The sequence below is a fragment of the Martes martes genome (genome assembly GCF_963455335.1).
Source record: "Martes martes genome assembly, chromosome: 12".
In the NCBI taxonomy this organism is placed as follows: Eukaryota; Metazoa; Chordata; class Mammalia; order Carnivora; family Mustelidae; genus Martes; species Martes martes.
In genome coordinates, this window is record NC_137900.1 from 1,114,983 (window position 1) to 1,132,772 (window position 17,790).

Here is a 17,790-nt window from a genome sequence, read left to right on the forward strand (position 1 = left end):
TGGGGGGCTCAGATGGTTAAGTGTCTGTGTTGGGCTCATCATCCCTGCGTCCCGGGTTCGAGCCCCACCTCGGGCTCCCCGCTCCCGCTGCAGCAGAGTCTGCTTCTCCCTCTGCCTCTCCCCCTGCTGGTGCTCTCTCTCTCTCAAATTAACAAACAAAATCTTTTTTTTTTTTTTAAAGATTTTATTTATTTGACAGAGATCACAAGTAGGCAGAGAGAGAGAGGAAGAGAAGCAGGCTCCCTGCTGAGCAGAGAGCCCGATGCGGGGCTCGATCCCAGGACCCTGACATCATGACCTGAGCCGAAGGCAGAGGCTTTAACCCACTGAGCCACCCAGGCGCCCCAACAAACAAAATCTTTTAAAAAAAATTGAGTTGTCAACCGATTTCTGTGGTATAATAGTGAAAGGTAATGAAATAATTAGGAAATGATGAGTTTTGAGACTTACTGTTATTATTTATAAAGTAATTTAATGGTAATTTCACATTAAGTTTATTTATTGAGAGAGAAAGAGTGTGTGTGTGTGTCTGTGTGTGTCTGTGTGAGCTGGTTGTGAGCGGGTTGGGGGAGGAAGGGAGAGAGAGAAGGAGAAACCCAACCAGACCCCCCGCTCCCCCTGGAGCCCACGTGGGCCTCGATCCCACGACCCTGAGATCGTGACCTGGGCAGAAATCAAGAGTTGGATGCTCAGCCGACTGAGCCCCCAGATGCCCCTATGAAAGTTCATTTTTTTTATTTATTTATTTGACAGACAGAGATCACAAGTAGGCAGAGAGAGGGGGGGGAAGCAGGCTCCCCGCTGAGCAGAGAGCCCGATGCGGGGCTCGATCCCAGGACCCCGAGATCATGACCTGAGCCGAAGGCAGCGGCTTAATCCACTGAGCCACCCAGGCGCCCGGTGGGTGACTGTTTCACCGTAGGCTCATAAAATTCCTGAAACTCTGATTTTGGTCCTCACGAGCGTGACAGGTTGGCCCAGGACAGCTCCGAGTGGCTCTATGAGGGAGAGCTCAATAGCCACCCCACCCCCCTTTCCTGGCTGTCAGTTTTACGTCTCCATCTCCGGCAAGGATTCCTGGAGAAAGTGCAGGCACCATTCACGGAGCGGGTTCCGCTTTTCCTGGGCCTCCCTTTCCCGGCCAGCAACAAAGAAGCCAGGCCAGCTGGGGTTCTCGCGGACCGGGGGGCCTGCGGCCTCACCCCAGCTCCAGGAGGGAAATGCCTGTCTCTGCCTGCCACACGCGCCCCCATCCGTGTGCAGGAGGAGCAGAGGCCTCTGAGCGGCGGGGTCCGCTGGGCCTGACGTTCTGTGGGCGTCCCCGGGGTGGCCACTGGCCGCGAGCAGGTGTCCTGCCTTCTCCAGCCTCCCTGAGCCGGGGAGGCTCCCCCCGTGGGTGTCTCGTGGGCCGTCCTGGGGCAGCGCGGCTCCCTGCCTTGGAGCAGGGGGTTGCCCAGCCCCCTGTGGGGTTGTTTCTCTGGAGGGAAGGAAGTGACCGGGAGCTGCCTTCAGGGGCCCCACGGCCCCCCAGTAGGCAGCGAGCTTCCCACGCAGGGACCTCCCTGCCCCAGCCCAGGCCCAGGCTGCACGGAGCAACCCGAATGCCGACAACCTGGCCAGCCCCCGAGAAAACACAGTATCTTTACAGGTGATTTTTTTTTTTTTTAATATTTCACCTAACCCCCTCCAGACCTCACTTTCATTTCAGAAATCGCAGGTTTGGGAAGCAGCCTTAGATCGTCGTCTTCCCTCCCGCCGCCCGTCCCTCCTGCGCGGCCTGCACCGGCTCTCCCGGACAGGGATGCTAGGGCGACCTGCAGCTCGGGGCCTGCGGGCGCACCTGGGTTCCCGACCCCCGCCCGGGCTCTTCCCCTCACGGCTTTGCCCCGCGTGTCCCGGCCGGTCCCCGGTGGAGCCGAGAACGGGGCCAAAAGCCGGCGGGTCCTGGAGTCCACCCTGCGCCGCTCGCACGGGGTGTAATTGTCGTTATTTCCAAGTTATCTGTTCGCTCTTGAAAGGGCCCTCATTTCTTTTTTTCTAGATTTTTAAAAATTCATTTATATATTTTTAAATATTTTATTTGTTCGTTTATTTTGAGAGGGAGAGAGAGAGAGCAGGAGAAACGCCAGAGGGAGAAGGAGAGACAGAATCCCACGAAGGCTTCACGCCCGGCACAGCCGGATGCGGGGCTCGATCTCACGACCCTGAGATTATGACCTGAGCCCAAAGCAAGAGTCGATGCTTAGCTGACGGAGCCCTCCAGGTGCCCCAAAAGGGCCTCCATTTCTTAAACATACGCTGGCTTCTCTGGGACTCTTTGCTTTCTTAAAAAGCAGATTTCTTTCCCATTTACTTTTCTTCCACCCACAATAATCACAGCAGCCCTGTCCCCCCCTCCCCGCCCCCCGCCCCCTGCGTTTCCAGCAATAGGAGTGTGTTTCCTGCTCCTGCTGTGGGAGGCACAAATGCCTGGGGCTGATTTAAGGAGCCCGAGAGGCAGGGAACTCCTCATTTCCTACAATATAACTTGGGAAAGGACCTTGATCCAAAGGACTTTGATGACAAGACGTAGTAAGTCCGGAACAGGAGGGGTTTGGTGCCCTTCATAAGACCTTCTGGGGCACGTGGTCTTTAAGCTCCAGGGATCGTTTTGGGACTTGGCTGAAGCCCCTGCGCCTTCTTCCTCCTCAGACAGGGAGGCTCCCTGTGCCCTGGAGCCCCAGGCGTCACCCCCCCCCCCCCCGTCCCCCGGCCTGTGCATCCAGACCGGCAGGTGTGCACCGTCGCGTATATTCTGGTGAAGAATTAAAGGAGGGTAAAGAGGCTGAACTTCCGTTTAAGAACACTTTTGGGGGGAGGAGAAGCAGAAGTACAGAGAGGTAAGGGGGGCTTCTGTAACGATGAGGGCAACCCATAGAGCAAGGAAGCCGACGGCCGTCCGACGGCGGGCGCGGAGTGGCTTCAGCACGGGAGCTCTTGAGACAGTGGGTCAGAGTGGACAGCGTGAGCAGCCCCTGGGCAGGACCTGCGGGCCATGCCACCCCTACGTACAAAGGAGTGTGACCTCCCTGCTGGATGGGTTTAGATCCCTCAACGTCCTCTGAGGCCTCTAGCCTGCGAAGTCTGCGGAGCTCCGAGACGTCTTTGTGGACCCACGGACCCCCCACACCCGTGAACTACACTTTGGAACATGGGCCGAAGGTGTCGGGATGCCCCATCGGGTCCCCTACACACTTTCTGATGTAAACCTGTCACCTCTTCTGTGTACCATTTACTATTATTTAAGAACGTCTGTTCCTTGTGAAATGTTTGTCATTCCAGTATTTGATTAAATTTCGTTCCATGGTTCAAAGCATTCTTTGATTTGACGTGTCTTTATGCAAAATTGATCAGCCCGGTCTTTGCTTTCTAACGCAGTGGAGCGATGCGAATGTTTCGACGAAATGACGAACTCAGCGGTTTTGCCGGAAGAAGCTGTTTCCACAGGAGGCAGCGCTCCTGAATTATCCCAGCACGACGGGATGAGGCCAGCGCGGGCAGGTGCGGGGAAACGCACAGAAGCTTCCAAGTGTGGCTATTATCAAGCAGTCCGAAAAGAAGAAGAAAAAGAGCATACCCCCCTTCACCCACCCCCCGAAACAAAGAACAACCCAACAATAAGGGAAAGTTGGTGCCCGCGGCCACAGGAGTCACGGACCGTCTGCCACCTGTCGCTCGCTTCCCGCCTAACCTGCCCGGCACGGAGGCAGCCTCAGTCCGCGCAACCCAAAACCCGGCTCCAAGGTGTTCCTTTCCCAGCGGAGTTTGCTTTCTTGTAGAAACAGTGTTAAATCTGACGGTCTCGGGCCAGCCCGTAAGAAATCTCGCAACCCGTACGTCATCAAAACCCTTTGCGTTTGCATCCGGAAGTGTAGGAAACAAAAGGGCAGCAACATTGGCGACTCAGGCGGGAAAATGAGGAGAAAAATGGGAAAAATGGGACACGCCCCCAACGCCACAGGTGAATTACACGTCGGACGCTGGAACGCGGAAGTTCGTTCCATTCCTGGACGGTAAACGGTGCTTACGATTGAAACGGCCCTGGGTCTACTTTTATACTCTTTTCAAATCATTTTTCTTTTGATTTGGTAATTAAACGTTTTTGTAAGCAACCCAAGATACACTGATGACATCCTCATGGCGAGAAGACGTCATGGACAAAGGCAAAGGACCAGATGGCCAACAAGGGAACAGACTGGGCAGATACGAGGTAAAACCCACAGATCCGAAACCTCTTAAAAATTAATGAACGTTTATTTTCCAACCTCACTGTGAAAGAGTCGAAGAATATGAACAGACGGTTTTGCGAAGAGGAAATATCAATGATCCGTAAACATATGAGAATATGATTAATTTGACTAATACCCCAGAAAGGAAACCTCACGGAACAGAAGGTGCTCACGTCATCTGATGCATCTGGCATCTGCCCGCGAGTCGGAGGAAGTGACGGCGCCCCAGTGTTGGCCAGGGTGAGGGGAAGAGCTCTTGTACACTGCTCTTGGGGACGACAATACCTACGCCGTTCTGGAAACCGATCTGGCAGCATCAATAATATACTGAAGTATTTTTTAAAAAGATTTTATTGATTTATGTGAGAGAGAGAGTACAAGCAGGGGGAGCGGCAGAGGGAGAGGGAGAAGCAGGCTCCGTGCTGAGCAGGAAGCCCGATGTGGGGCTCGATCCCAGGACCCTGGGATCATGACCTGAGCCGAAGGCAGAGGCTTCACCAACTGAGCCACCCAGGCGCCCCAATAAAATACTAAAGGATTAATATCCGTTTTAATAACAATGTCTATGGAAGTATTCAAATACATGCATGGTTTGCCTCAGTAATCTCCCTTCTCAGAATCTATCCTATAAAAGGAGGGTGCCTATGGCCACACTTGCTGGCAAATGAGAAGTGTGAGAGGCAACTTGCAGAGAAACGGATGCAGTAGGAGTCCAGTCTTGTAAAACATACAATTTTGTAAAAACATTATCTCTGCTTTACACGAACATTGTGAAAATTGTGGCCCAGGGCACGTCTGGCCCTTGGCCTTGGAGAGCTCCATTCAAAGACCCCGAGCCCCGATGATGATGATGATGATGACGATGATGATGATGATGATGATGATGACTTTGCTGTGCACAAAGGTTACTTTGTGATCGAATTCTTTGACGGAGCTGAGCCAGCTCGGCTCTAGAGCTCAGTGAAGAACTCGTGCATCTGTCCACGGCTTTCGGTACATGAAGGCTTCAAGGTCACCCTGAAGGGCCACAGGTGGACTGGTGTGCAGGTAAGACCAGGGGTCTTCCTCTCTGCAGGAGGGCCGTGGGCCACAGGCCAGCACAGTCTCCCCAGCTGGAAGGCCGAGTGTCCTATGTCCGGGTCCCTGTCCTCATCCCTCTGCCTCTTCTCCCAAAGAGTCCTGGGAGTCCCACCCTGCTGGGTCCTGTCCCAGGGTACGGCTCTGCGGAGTCCTCCCCGGGGACTGTGGGCAGTCTCTCCTCTTTGCTGCCTGTCCAGCCTCTGTTTTCCTGAGCAACGCAGGACCGCTCGACTGGGATGTGCTGTCATTTCCAGGGCTGGGCGCAGCGCCCACAGGGTGGAAACAGATTGTGGGCACCGAAGGCCTCGCCCTCCTCCAAATCTGAAAGCCTGGAGACGAGAGGGGAAGGCCGGCCCAGGCTCCTCCACCGCCAGCGAACACCTGTGGTCAGAGGAGCCGCGGGAACGGGGGCGGGGGCATTCGGTCCTTGCAGTGAGGACGCGAGGGGTTCGCTGGTCGCTCTCCTGCCGGCTCCCCTCTTGCAGATGGAGCCCTTGCTGCCTGCTTCCCTCCGCCGTCTGCGGGAGCGAGGCCTGGGTGGCCGTCACTGGAACCACTACGTTCTGGGGTGACATTGGGGACTGAAATTAATTTCCCAGCCTGGGCATTTAAAACTCTTGATGCGTATCTAAGGAGAGACTCCTGCACGCTCTGACCTTGGAGCGAGAGCCCCAAGAGCTAGAATGAAAGACCCTGACCGTGTCTTTAAACACAAATGTCTCCTTCTGTGTGGGTGAGCCGCGTGAGCCATCAGGGACCTGTCCTGGAGGAACGGCAGCCGGCAGCTGTCCTCTCCAGCCATCTGCATCCCACTCCTGGACGAGTGACGAGAGGGACTTTGCTCCCGGTTGTGCGTCTCACCCTCTGGAAGAGGACTGCAGCCGTCCAGCGAGCTCAAGTTCAGCCACAACCGCGGTGCTGGAACACTTCTCTGGGTCTCGGGTTTGTTGACCGAAAAATGGGCCCAGTAGCCACGCTTCCGTGAGTCACCACCCGGGAAGCCCTCAGCACCAAAGCCTGTTCTGGGAGCCCCTCCTGTGTCTGGGCTGGTGACGAGCTTTGCCTGCTCCTTTGCAGGAAAATCTTTAACGCAACTCTATGTAGGCACCGAGCCATTCTTGTTTCCTGGCATTCTGCTAGATCTTTTACGTACACGATTTCTACTTTTTATAACAATGTAATTAGCTGGAAGAGCACTGTTGCTCTCATAAAGTACGTAAAATAAGCGGTAAGGTTGGGATTCGGGTCTATTAAGGCCCAACCTTACCCCCTCTCCTTTCCGTCCTCCCCCACTGTGGCCCCCATCATTGGCTGCCCTGCTTGGGTGGGGGGTGCGCAGCCGAGGTGTGCGGGCACCAGGTCCCGGGGACCCAGAGGACATAGGAACTCCTGGGGTGATCGTCTCCAACTCTGCCTCCTTCCCAAAAGTTTCCTGACGTCGTTGGAGGTAAAACAGACAAAATTCCCTCCCCTCACAGAGCTGACGTCATAGTGGACAGAGATAGATGATGAACTATTCAATAGGTCAGTATAGGATATGACACGTGGTGACAGGCCCCGCGGAGTGAATGGACCAGTGCAGAGAGAGGCGGGGCGCCCTACGTGGGGCGGGCCACGGGTGTAAATAAGACGGCTCCTTCTCTACCGTGATCGGGGTCAACGTGATCCTGGTCGAGCGGGCTGCGTGGCATGGAAATTCTTCAAAATAAGGTAAAATAAAGTCCACATTCACGGTCGCACTAAAGACAGGTTGTAAGCCCTCGGCTGCCACGTGTGCCAGATGTGCGTGGCTAGGACACCTGTCATCGCACAATGCTCCTCCAACAGCATGTGCTCAAGCAAAGCCGCCGGGGAGAAGGGGGCAGTGGGCTGCAGGGAGAGGCCGCCCCACGGCGGGTGTGGCGGTGTGGGGAGAACACAGTCAGGGTGATGACCACAGAGGAGGGGGCTCACCACCCCAGGTGCTATTATAAAGACGTGCTTTTGTCCTTTTGCAAATACTCCTACAACCACAAACGTGTCCATCTTCAGACCAAACCCGTGCTGTGCTGGCCGGACTCCCCAGCCCTGCCGTCCTCCCCGCCCTCTCCAGTACCACCTCGGCCCCTCATCGACAGCCCCACGCCTCTGCCACGAAGCCTCTGTCCATGACTTCGATTTCCTTCCTGCGATGACATGCGACGCAATCGGACGGATGTCGTTTGTAAGCATAAAATCAACAAGTGGTTTTAGGTTAAAAAAAAAAATTATACAAATGCCTGCGCCGGTGTACACTTCTATTTTCAGGCCCTTCTCTTAATAAGTCGTCAGTGAAATACACGAAAAATGAGGGGAAATAATTGATGGAATAAATACTGGTTTTACCATAACTCATGTTACTTTATAAAGAACAAGAAAAAAACCGTAGAATAAGGTTCAAAGTGAAATATTAGTAAATTCAATACTTGATAGTTAGCTGGAGCCCAGATTTTAAACAAACAAACAAAAACCCCAACAACAGCAAAACCCAAGCACTGGCGGACACTGTCAGGACAGAGAGGGAAACTCGGATGCGGACCACGTATGTACACAACTGCATTATTTCAATGTTAACTTTCTAGAGTGTGACAGTCACTTGATATTATTTAGGGGACCAATGCTAAAGTACCCAAAAGTGTCTTGACGTCTACAAACTAACTCTCAGGCGGCCAGAAAGCCACCCACGTGAGCGTGGGTGCGAGCGCTTGTGTAGAACCGGTTCTGCGTGGTAGCGCAGGCGTGCGTGTGTCGTGTGCGTGCAGAAGTCACGCAGCAAACCGAGAGCACCCGGTCCGTCTGGCAGGGGGTGTGCAGACTTTCATCCACTTACTTTCGCAACTTTCCTGTCGCTCGGCTGTTTCGTAATAAGGCTGCAGAGAGGCTCAAGGATTGTTTAGACGCGGTAAGAGAAGCGTATTTCCACAAAACAATGATCACGTCTGTAACCTTTTAAAATCAACCCACGGATAAATATTATTTTGTATGGCTGAATTCACATGTTTCCAATGGAATATTTTCTCCTCTTGTTCAAAATACTGGTCCCAGTTTACTGAACTGGATATATTTTGTGCTTGAACTTGAAGGACCGTTTCTCCAGGGCCCAGGGGGTGCAGTCGGCAGAGCACTGGACGTCGGTTTTGGCTCAGATCACGATCTCAGGCTCGTGAGATCGAGCCCCGCGTTGGGCTCTGTGCTCACTGGGGGGGTCTGTTTCTCTCCCCCTCCCTCTGCGCCTCCGCTCCATGCTCTCTCTCGCTCTTAAATAAATACATCTTTTAAAAAATAAATAAAGTGTAATTTCCCCGAGTGCTTTGGCCTAAACTTCCTTGTGAATGAAATTTTAACTTTGGGGATAAAACCTCAGCAAATTCCTATAAGTTTTGTCGCCCCCTTCTGAGGAGTCTGTGCCCTAGGACGGGGCCTTCCGCAGCCCAAGAGGATTTGAAACATTCTGTGCACACACCGGGGGGTACCCAGCAGCCACACGCTTTGGCCTCGCGGGCCACGTGGGGCCAGGGGGTCCGTGGAGAAGAGTCTCCGATCCTGGTACCAGAGCAAACTAAGAAACTCCCTCCCACTTGCATCATTTAGGGTTCTTTCCTCAGGTGCTGACAACTTGGTTAAAATTGGAGTAAACAAGCCAAGGAATTAAATGTCTCACCCGCTGCAAGGTCCAGGGGAGGAAAGGCAGAGTCCGTTGCTAACATCACAGGGCCTCAGCCTCCCCTGGGGCGCCATCCCCAGGCCCTCGGCCGAGGGTACCAACACGGTGGCCCGGGCCCCTGGGCGGCCCCTGGGGGCCCACTGAGGAACCGGGGAGACCTGCTTTCCAGAGTCTCCCGGGGCTCAGGGCGTCACGTGGCCCCCTTCTAAGCCAGTCACCGTGAGGGAGGAGGTTGTTGAAATAAAAAAATGCACAGAGACCAGCCTTAAAAATTCCCTCACCAGATGAAACCAGTGTAGTCATACAAATAAAGCTTCATTTAGTTTATTTGGCAAGACTCACTGGACCCGGGTCATCCCTTCCTTGTGCCTCTGGAAATCACAAGCGAAACTTGAACCGCTTCCCAAGGCTGAGATGGGGTAACCAGTGACCAGCTCCATAGAACTTGAGAACATTCTAGCATCATGACCATCGCTGGGAAGAATACACAGTCACCGACTTCTCTCCGTATGGGCGGCTTCACGATCATCTCCCTCTAGGCCTCGTTCCTTGCTCAAACTGCTTTGAGGCCTCCTGGTTTGCAAACTGCCTGTTCGGGGTGTGCACAACAAACTTACTAACTGCCACCGCGGTGAGTCACTGGGTTTGACGTCTGCTATTTCCGAACCCTTGACAGCGTGAACGCTCTCCCTCCCAGACGCCGCGCTGATCGGAGGAAACAGGCACGTGCACTGACCCACTCCACGGCGCGGGGTGCTGCAGTCAGGGCCTGGCGATCCCCGAGTGTTGGCTCGCAGAAGTGGGGTGCGTGACGCTGGAGCCCCATGACACCCCAGAAATCACGACTTAATGGAGCCTGGGACCTACCATAGAGAAGAAAGCGGGTTCAAGGAGGAAGGAGAAACATCTTATTCTTTCTCTTCTGCGACATTGTCAACCTGCAAAAGACAAGATCCTCCCCTCCCTGCGCACAGAGTTTCCTTCTTGTTGCCGGTCTTCACCCTGCTGAGAACTGGAATAGGAGACACCCGTCCTGCAGGCAGGCCCGTCGGAAAGAAAACTCACTAACGTTGCTGGTGTCCCACCCTGAGCTCTGGCTCAGGGGCCCTCCAGGAGGCCCTTCCTGCTGGTGGTGTCTGGCTGCGGCCGCAGGTTCTGCTTTGGTACCAGGGTCAGAGACTCTGGTTTCTGGTGTGGAAAAGTCGACGTGTGGGGCCGGGGACAACCGTCCTCACCTCTGTCTGGGGCGGGGAGGGGGGGGCTCGACAGTGTACCGGTCACACCAGGGAGGCAGAGACGGCGGCCTGAGGGAGGTCCAAGGCCAGTTCCTCCCAAGTCCACCCGCGATCAGGGTCTGAGTGCAAGGAATGTACTAGTGCTGTTTCCAGGAAGCACTCAGAAGGAGTAGGAGGGAGACCGAAGAGAAGCAAGCCGACGTGGGGAGCTTTACCGAAGTTATCGTTGTGGACGGTGGGGGCTCAGTCTCGCTGGTCTCAAGATGGGAGGAAAGTAGACAACATACCTCAGACTTGTCCCACCCAAGGGTCAAAGAGTCCAGGACCTTAATTTACCAGCTTCTGTGGGCTCATGAGTTCACAGCTATGCCTGGGGTCTTCAGCCCCCCGCCATTCTGCACCAGTCCTGTGTGGGGACAGGTACACAGGGTCCTCAGACCGGCAAGTGTGGATGCTTCTGTGAGACCCAGCAGTGCATGTGGCTTTGGTGGGTCCCTGGGAGTACGATGGGACACAGAGTCACCTACAGGACGTGTCTTCCTGGGTACTAGTTGGAAGCAGTCCAATGGTCCTACCATGAAGGGGTGCTGTACCCAGCACAGACTTCCAGGTCCCCTCGCCGGTGGAGGGGGGGACATCGGCTCTCATAATGTCAGATGTCACATAATTCACAAGAAGCGAAATGAGATTAGAAGCTGTGGCAGAGGGTAGGACGGAGGGCTACGAGCTACCCCGGCCCACCGGGCTGGCTCAGCGGGGACATGGTAACCCTGCCCAGCTTTGGTCCTGAGGACGTCCGGCTCACACGTGGTAGAGAAATCCCAACAACCCAGCTGAGCGAAATCTTGAATATATTCGCTTTCCTGCTCATGAGGGTCACCGAGGCGGCACCCACAAGTGGGACGGGGTGTCAAAGGTAACGTGTTCTTCCGCAATCTAGGCACTAAACCCCAATTTGCTAGAATCCGGGGCCTTGGACAAGCAGATGAAGAAGGAGGTCTGGGTATCTTTCTCAAAGTCAAAGTACACAGAGTGGGAGGCGGAGCCCTCTAGACAAGCGACCGTTGCAAGCTCACCCTTGGCCTTGCCGTGGACCTTGGGCCATGACGTTCCTCCTCCCCGAGCTTCCGTCGCCCCATCTGAGATGTGAGGATGGAATCACGAGGCTCGCGGAGCGCTCCTGAGGGTCACGTGGCGTGGCACATAGCCCACGCCGAGCACGCACGACACAGGGACTCGGGAACGGGGCATTGGCTGGCCCAGCGCCGCTGACCGCAGCTGGGCTCCTGCCCACCAGTTTTGTAATCCGCGTTTCCTGCAAATGACCCGCCGTCGGGGTAAGAAGGCCAGGGCAAAGGAGGAACAAAGAAAGAAAAAAATGGACACTCAGAAGGGGAGAAGCCAAGATCCCTGGGGAGAGAGCCGACTTGGCAAGCCATCAATGCCGTCAAGCTGTTAACGTCTGCGGAGCGCGTCCACTTTCTTGGCACGCATTCGATCCTGCGTTCTCTCTGGCGGGATGCTAAGTGGACAGGGTGGGAGAGGCAGGGAAAGGCCAGGGAAAAGCTTCCACGGGGGAGCCCCTTCCCACTCACCCGGAAGGACTCCGGGAACAGCCGCAGCTGACTCAGCAAGCCGGCTCAGCCGCTCTCCACGCGGACGTCTTTGGCTGAGGCCACAGAGATCTTGACTTTGTGCTCAAAATAGAGCACTGATTCAGAAGGCTTCCTGATAAGAGACCAAAATGAAACAGTAAATTGTGCTGTCACAGAAGACAAGGGAGGGCTTTAAAGATCTATTTCGGGGCCACTTCTCTCTTGCCTCTGTGGGCTGAAGTCATTGTCGGCAGCGCGGTCTGGGGACAGGAGCTCATTCACGGGGCGGTCAAGACGGATTACTCGGTGTGCTCGTCCTTCATCAGAGGGCTCAGAGGCTGAAGACCTTTATTGTTACCGTGTAAGACCCGCATCAGGGGCGAGCTGCAGCCTCTGGGATAATAATCTATTTCGGGACCTTGATACAGAACGGACCTATGTGACCGCAGCGATGTCATGCCCAGAAACTGGAATGCGGAGGGCAGAGCCGTGGGCTCGCAGTAAGTTTCCTTGAAAGCTGGCCTTTGTTGGTGTGACTCAAATGCTTCGCCTTCCCAGACAGACAATAGAGAAAGCCGCCTCTTGCCTCCAGTCCGGTGGGTCTGCCTCCTGCAGAGCGGGATGGACTGGATCGTCCTGCAGCCTCAGAGCGTCCCCAGAGACAAGACCACCGGCCGCCTTCCCCACGGGGGCGCGGGCCCACCCCCTCCTCGAACTCAGCCATGCCCACCTACGCAGTGCATTTCGAATGCCCGGTACACCTTAAAAACTTCCTTATTTTGAAATCGTTTCACCTGTGCAGAAAAGTGGCACGAGGATTGCAGATGGCCCCCGGGTACCCTCCCCCGGAGCCCCCCATGTTAACATTTCACCGAGCTTATTACGTGCTGTAGATACAGAGTATTTTTCCTGACCATTTGAGACAACGTGGTGGCCACTGTCCCGTCTGTTCTGAAATGCTCCAAGGAACGCGAGCGTCCCGGAAGCATTCTCTTATACAAGGCGAGTACAACGGCAAAATCAGAAAATTAACGCTGGCGTCATCCTATCACGGAACATCCAGGCCTTCCTCAAATTTCAGTGCTGTCCCCACACGTCCTCTAGAGAAAAGGATGACGGGTTCCTGGTCCGGGACCGCGCACTACGTCTGGTTGCCGGGTCTCCTTAGGCTGTGTTATCTGCGGCGGCTCCTCCGATTTTCCCGAGGTTTGGGTTTTTAAAGACTACGAGCCAGTTACTTTGTAAAACGTCTCTTGGTTTGGATTTAAGGAACTAATTAACCAGAAAATCGCCTTCTGGCAACGATCATGGTAAGGAGGGATTCGGCCCCACGTCCGTGGAGGCCGTGCAGGGGAGAGTCGGCGGACACGGCACGTCCACACGCTCCGGGCACACTCGCCGCATCCTGCGTCCAGGCTACCCGGGGAAGATCTGCCTCATGGCGGGGAGCCCGGCAGACCTGCCTGAACTTGGCCGTGGGAGCCGACCCCAGGACACCCTGAGGTCAGGCCCCTCCCGACGGGACGGCTGAGAACAGAGCGTTTTACTTCTGTTGGGTCTCGGCCCAGAATGCGTAACCGGGCTCCCTTCGTGACCACCAGCCCAGCACCTCAGGACGCAGACTCGAGGGGAGGCCAGGAAGGCAGCCCGGCTCTTTACAGACGAGGGGCGCCGGCGGCAGCGGGGACCCTCTCGGGCTCTCGCTGCCCACGCGAGGCCTTCCTGCACGGCCGGAGGAACTTGCCGGCTCACCCGCTTCCCAACAGCCCTGGGCTGCTGCTCCTTGTTTCACATCCTCCTTTCCCCACGGAGGCCTGAAGGCCGCAAAACCCTCTCGGCTTCATTCACGCTGCAGCAGGGGCGGGTCATCGCCCCTGACCTGGACTCGGCTGCCCCCGCAGGTCCGCACGCCCCCCCCCCCCGTGTCCTTCTCTCTGTTTCTCACCCCGCAGCGTTAAGAAAGAGGACGCTGGGCTGCACTCGTGAGGCTCCTTAGGCGGGAGTCTGGGGGTTAGGCTTTTCCCCTAGATGTTCAGGCCCCTTATCTCTCCTCATAGTGAGGTGCTTCTCCCGAACCCGCTGTCGTTCTGGTCAACGAGGGCTCTCTGCCCCGCTCCCCCTGCCCAGCCTTGCGGGGACACTCACAGTTCCCGGGGGACCTGCCGCCGGGGCACAGCGAGGTCGTGGGGTCGGAGGCGCCCGTCCCAGAGCAGCGGGGCTCCTTGCTTTGCAGAGAGTGGGCGACAACCGCGGTCGCTCCGGGAAGCGCCAGGAGGACACTGAGCGGGGCTGAGCGGGAGGAGGGGAGCGAGTTACTTGGGACAGGGGCGTGCCGGGTGCCGAGGAGCAGCCCGTGCGGATGCCCCGCCTGGAGCACCCGGAGCTCGAGGGGCTGGGGGGGTGCGGGTGTGGGGAGAGCTCTTGGAACATCGCTTGGGAGCCGCACAGAGGGAGAAGAGCCCCAGGGAAGATGCGGTCTTGCCCAAAGTGGGCCCTGGAGGCCGTACAAGCTGCTGTCCGGGTCGCTGCTGCTTTCCGCAGGGTTTCCCCAGCCCCAACCCACACCTGCCTTCCCGGGGAGCCGCGTAAGTCCCGTCGGCTGCTCTGCTGGGCTACGCATCCGGACCTGAGTTGAGAGCTGCCGGCAAGACCTCCTGACCACGGCTCCTCGCGCCGGAGCCCACGCTCGGCCTGGGACAGCGCTGCACCCCTCCCCGCGGAGCTCGCTCAGCGTCGGAGCGTCAGGGAAGGGCACGCTTGTCACGTGGAATTTTGGAGAAGGAAACAGGGCTCTCCGGGCCCCCTCCAGCTTCTCTCCACGCCCTGCCCTCCCCGGCCCACGCCTCGTCCACCCTCCCCGCAGCCGCACTGGGAAATCCGCAGAGACAGGCGTCGCGTGCTTCACGCCGGGGGCTTGGGAGCTGGGCCCGGTCCTCGGACTGTGGACCTTCTTCTCCGAAAGTTCTGCCATGTCTTCCCCTTATCCTACGTTCACTAACTGGCCATTTTAGGATGGCCCTGAGGAAATATAAACATTTGGAGAAATTTTTTTGCAACGACAAGAAGAGATAATGGGTTTGAAGCCAGTAAGCTAGTTGTGTTTAGGAAAATCACCATGGGATTTAAGATGATGCCTTGATGTAATGCAATTGGTGGTTTATGGAAATTCCTGTAGACGAAACTCGGCCTTATAAGCACAGCCGCATTCCTTGCTCGTGAGTAACAGGCAGGGCCCAGCGGGATCATTTTTAAGTGTTCCATTACCAGCGTTTCACTTTCTACCTCTTGCTCGGGGAGGAGGAATGGTCAGAGTGAGGGGGGGCTTCCCAGTGCAAGTTTTCTGTTGAAGCTGTTTAAGGCTACACGTAATAAAAGGGAAAATCCAGAAATAATTTAGGAAATTAGTCATCTGTCTTCAAACTGTGTTCAGTTACAGGGCTGTGTGCCACGTAACTTCTTTATGGATCTTAAAAAAAAAACAAAGTGGGAGTCTGGAGAGATTAATGATCACTTGTGGGAAGGTCAGAAAGTCTAGTTTCACGTCCAGAAACAAGAGGGGGACAAGGTTCCCATTTGCTGCAACTGTCAGAATAATTCCCATGATGGAAAAGTATGTTCTGGGAACTGGGAAAAACATCCTGACGTTCTCTACAGTTACTAGTTTTACGATGCTAAATGCCCATGATTTTGTTGTACTGGCTGAAGTTTAACACGGCCGTTTAAAAGCAGAGGAATGCACAGTCTATTAAAAGCATTTTTCCAGGGCGCATCGACACAAACAGGGCTAACGTCCCCTCATAAATGCCCATCCGATTTTTTTAGAAGGGTGCTAAAGGAGAATTAAATGGGAAAAGAGGTAGTATCCAAATATTTCTTTTCTGAGTAGTCGGCCAACTTGTATCATGATTATTGTAAGACCGTGATTTTTCTCTTTGATGTTCTATTAAAATGTACCTCTTAAAAGCACAGGGGCTCCGGGAGGATGGAATGAAAGAGGAATGGAATGATCTGGAGAAGACAGTCTTTGCAGTCCTAATGTCTGGGTTCCGGTCAGCCCTGGAGAAGCCCCGTGCTACCTAGGGGCCTCGGACCCTCCCGCGGACCTCCCAGCCTCCTGACGCTGTGTGCTTTGGGCAGTCAGGCAGGATTCGGTCAGGGTGCAAAGTGCTCCCCATCTGCGGGCAGGGCTTCAGAGCGCCGCGCTGCCGGACTGAGGGAGGAAGCGGAACGGGAGGCCGCGCTGAGCCCTCCAGCTGGGACACATCTGGGTCTGTTGGTTGCTTCTGGTCGTGAGGTAGGGAACACTCAGAAGTAGTTCGCGCCAGTTGAAGACGCTCACACGCGTGGGTGCTCCTAAATCAGCACGGCATCTGGTAAGAGGCAGACGCTCGCCCAGAGCGTCCGAGTGGACCCCAGCAGACCCGGCCGCTAGCTTCAAGAGAAGCTGGAAAAGCAGCTCCTTGGCATTTCCACCTGCACGTTCAGCAGGGCAGTGGGCGCCCACAGCGTCCCCCCACCCCGGGCACCGGCCACGAGAGGAACGACGCCTCCATCAAGCCCAGACATGCAATCAGGAAAACTGAAGTCCAGTAAAGCATATTTTTTGAAATTTTTAAGAACGGGTCTGCTTTTACCGAGGCGACGGTATTCTATGGAACGTTACCCGGCAATTGGAGAGGCGCTGCTAGCACGCGCTCGCTGGCACCCCTTGGTACGTTGTCTCATCTCCCGAGATCCACATCCCTCATCTGCTCCGGGAAAGGATGCTACTCTCCTCTCTGAATGAGACCAGATGAAGGAAATTTTACGTGAAATTATCTAGCTAAGGTCTTATATAAAAGAGTCAAACTCCACGCACGGCGCACTGTAGGCATTCAGAAATACAGCTGCACCATAATATAAACAATGTCTCCGTGTGTGTGTGTATCCCGTAGAAGAAGGTGGGTTACGTATCGCACTTGTACCTCCAGGGCATCTCTACAACGGATTCGCGGTGCTGTCGGGAATAGCTCAATTAGTCCTCGTGGCTGCAGAAGGGACACCTGCGGACAGACTCGGGGGACACGCCACTCGCGAAGGGCCGGACTTGCGAATGCAGCCTGGTAGAGTGACAGCAAGTGGCCGCACCACCTGCACGGGGAGTAGATGTTTCCTGTCGCCAGCGGCACAAATGTCGTTACCCAGAAATCTCCACACCGAGTGCTTGACTCACCAGCCTCTAACGGATACTTTAATGCTCGTTCGAAGTGACTTATGATTTGGTTTAGACTAAACCGAATGTTTAGGGCTCATTAAATCACTGGTTCATTTATTTAAATCGTTTACTAAATTATCACTAATTTGAAATGTACTAAAACTATTTGTTAACCAGGGTATGAAGATATCTTACCAACTTTTTTTTCCTTCTCTGATTTCTTTTTTTTTTTTTTTAATTATTCAAGTGTAATCGATGTGCAGTGTTATATTAGTTTCCGGTGTGTAGTACCATGATTCAACGATTCCACGCACGACTCAGTGCTCGTCACGGTAACTGCACTCGCATTCCCGTCAGCCGGCTCAGCCATCCTCTCGCCCTCCTCCTCTCTGGGAACAATCAGTTTATTCCCTGTAGTTAAGAGTCGGCTGCTCTATTTGTCTCTTTTTCTTGTTGTTAATTTGTTTTGTTTCTTAAGTTCCACACACGAGTGAAATCATGGTATTTGTTTTTATCTGACTGACTTATTTTGCGTAGCGTTATAATATTCCCTTGCATATATCGATCTATCTCACATCCTCTCTATCCATCCATCTATCCACAGACACTTGGGTTCCTCGACATGCTGGCTATCGTACAGAGCGCTGCAGGGAACACTGGGGTGCTTCCCAGTTGTAATAGGTGAATAAGCACTTCACACCACTACCCAATAACTTAAACACTTACTCAGTTTGAA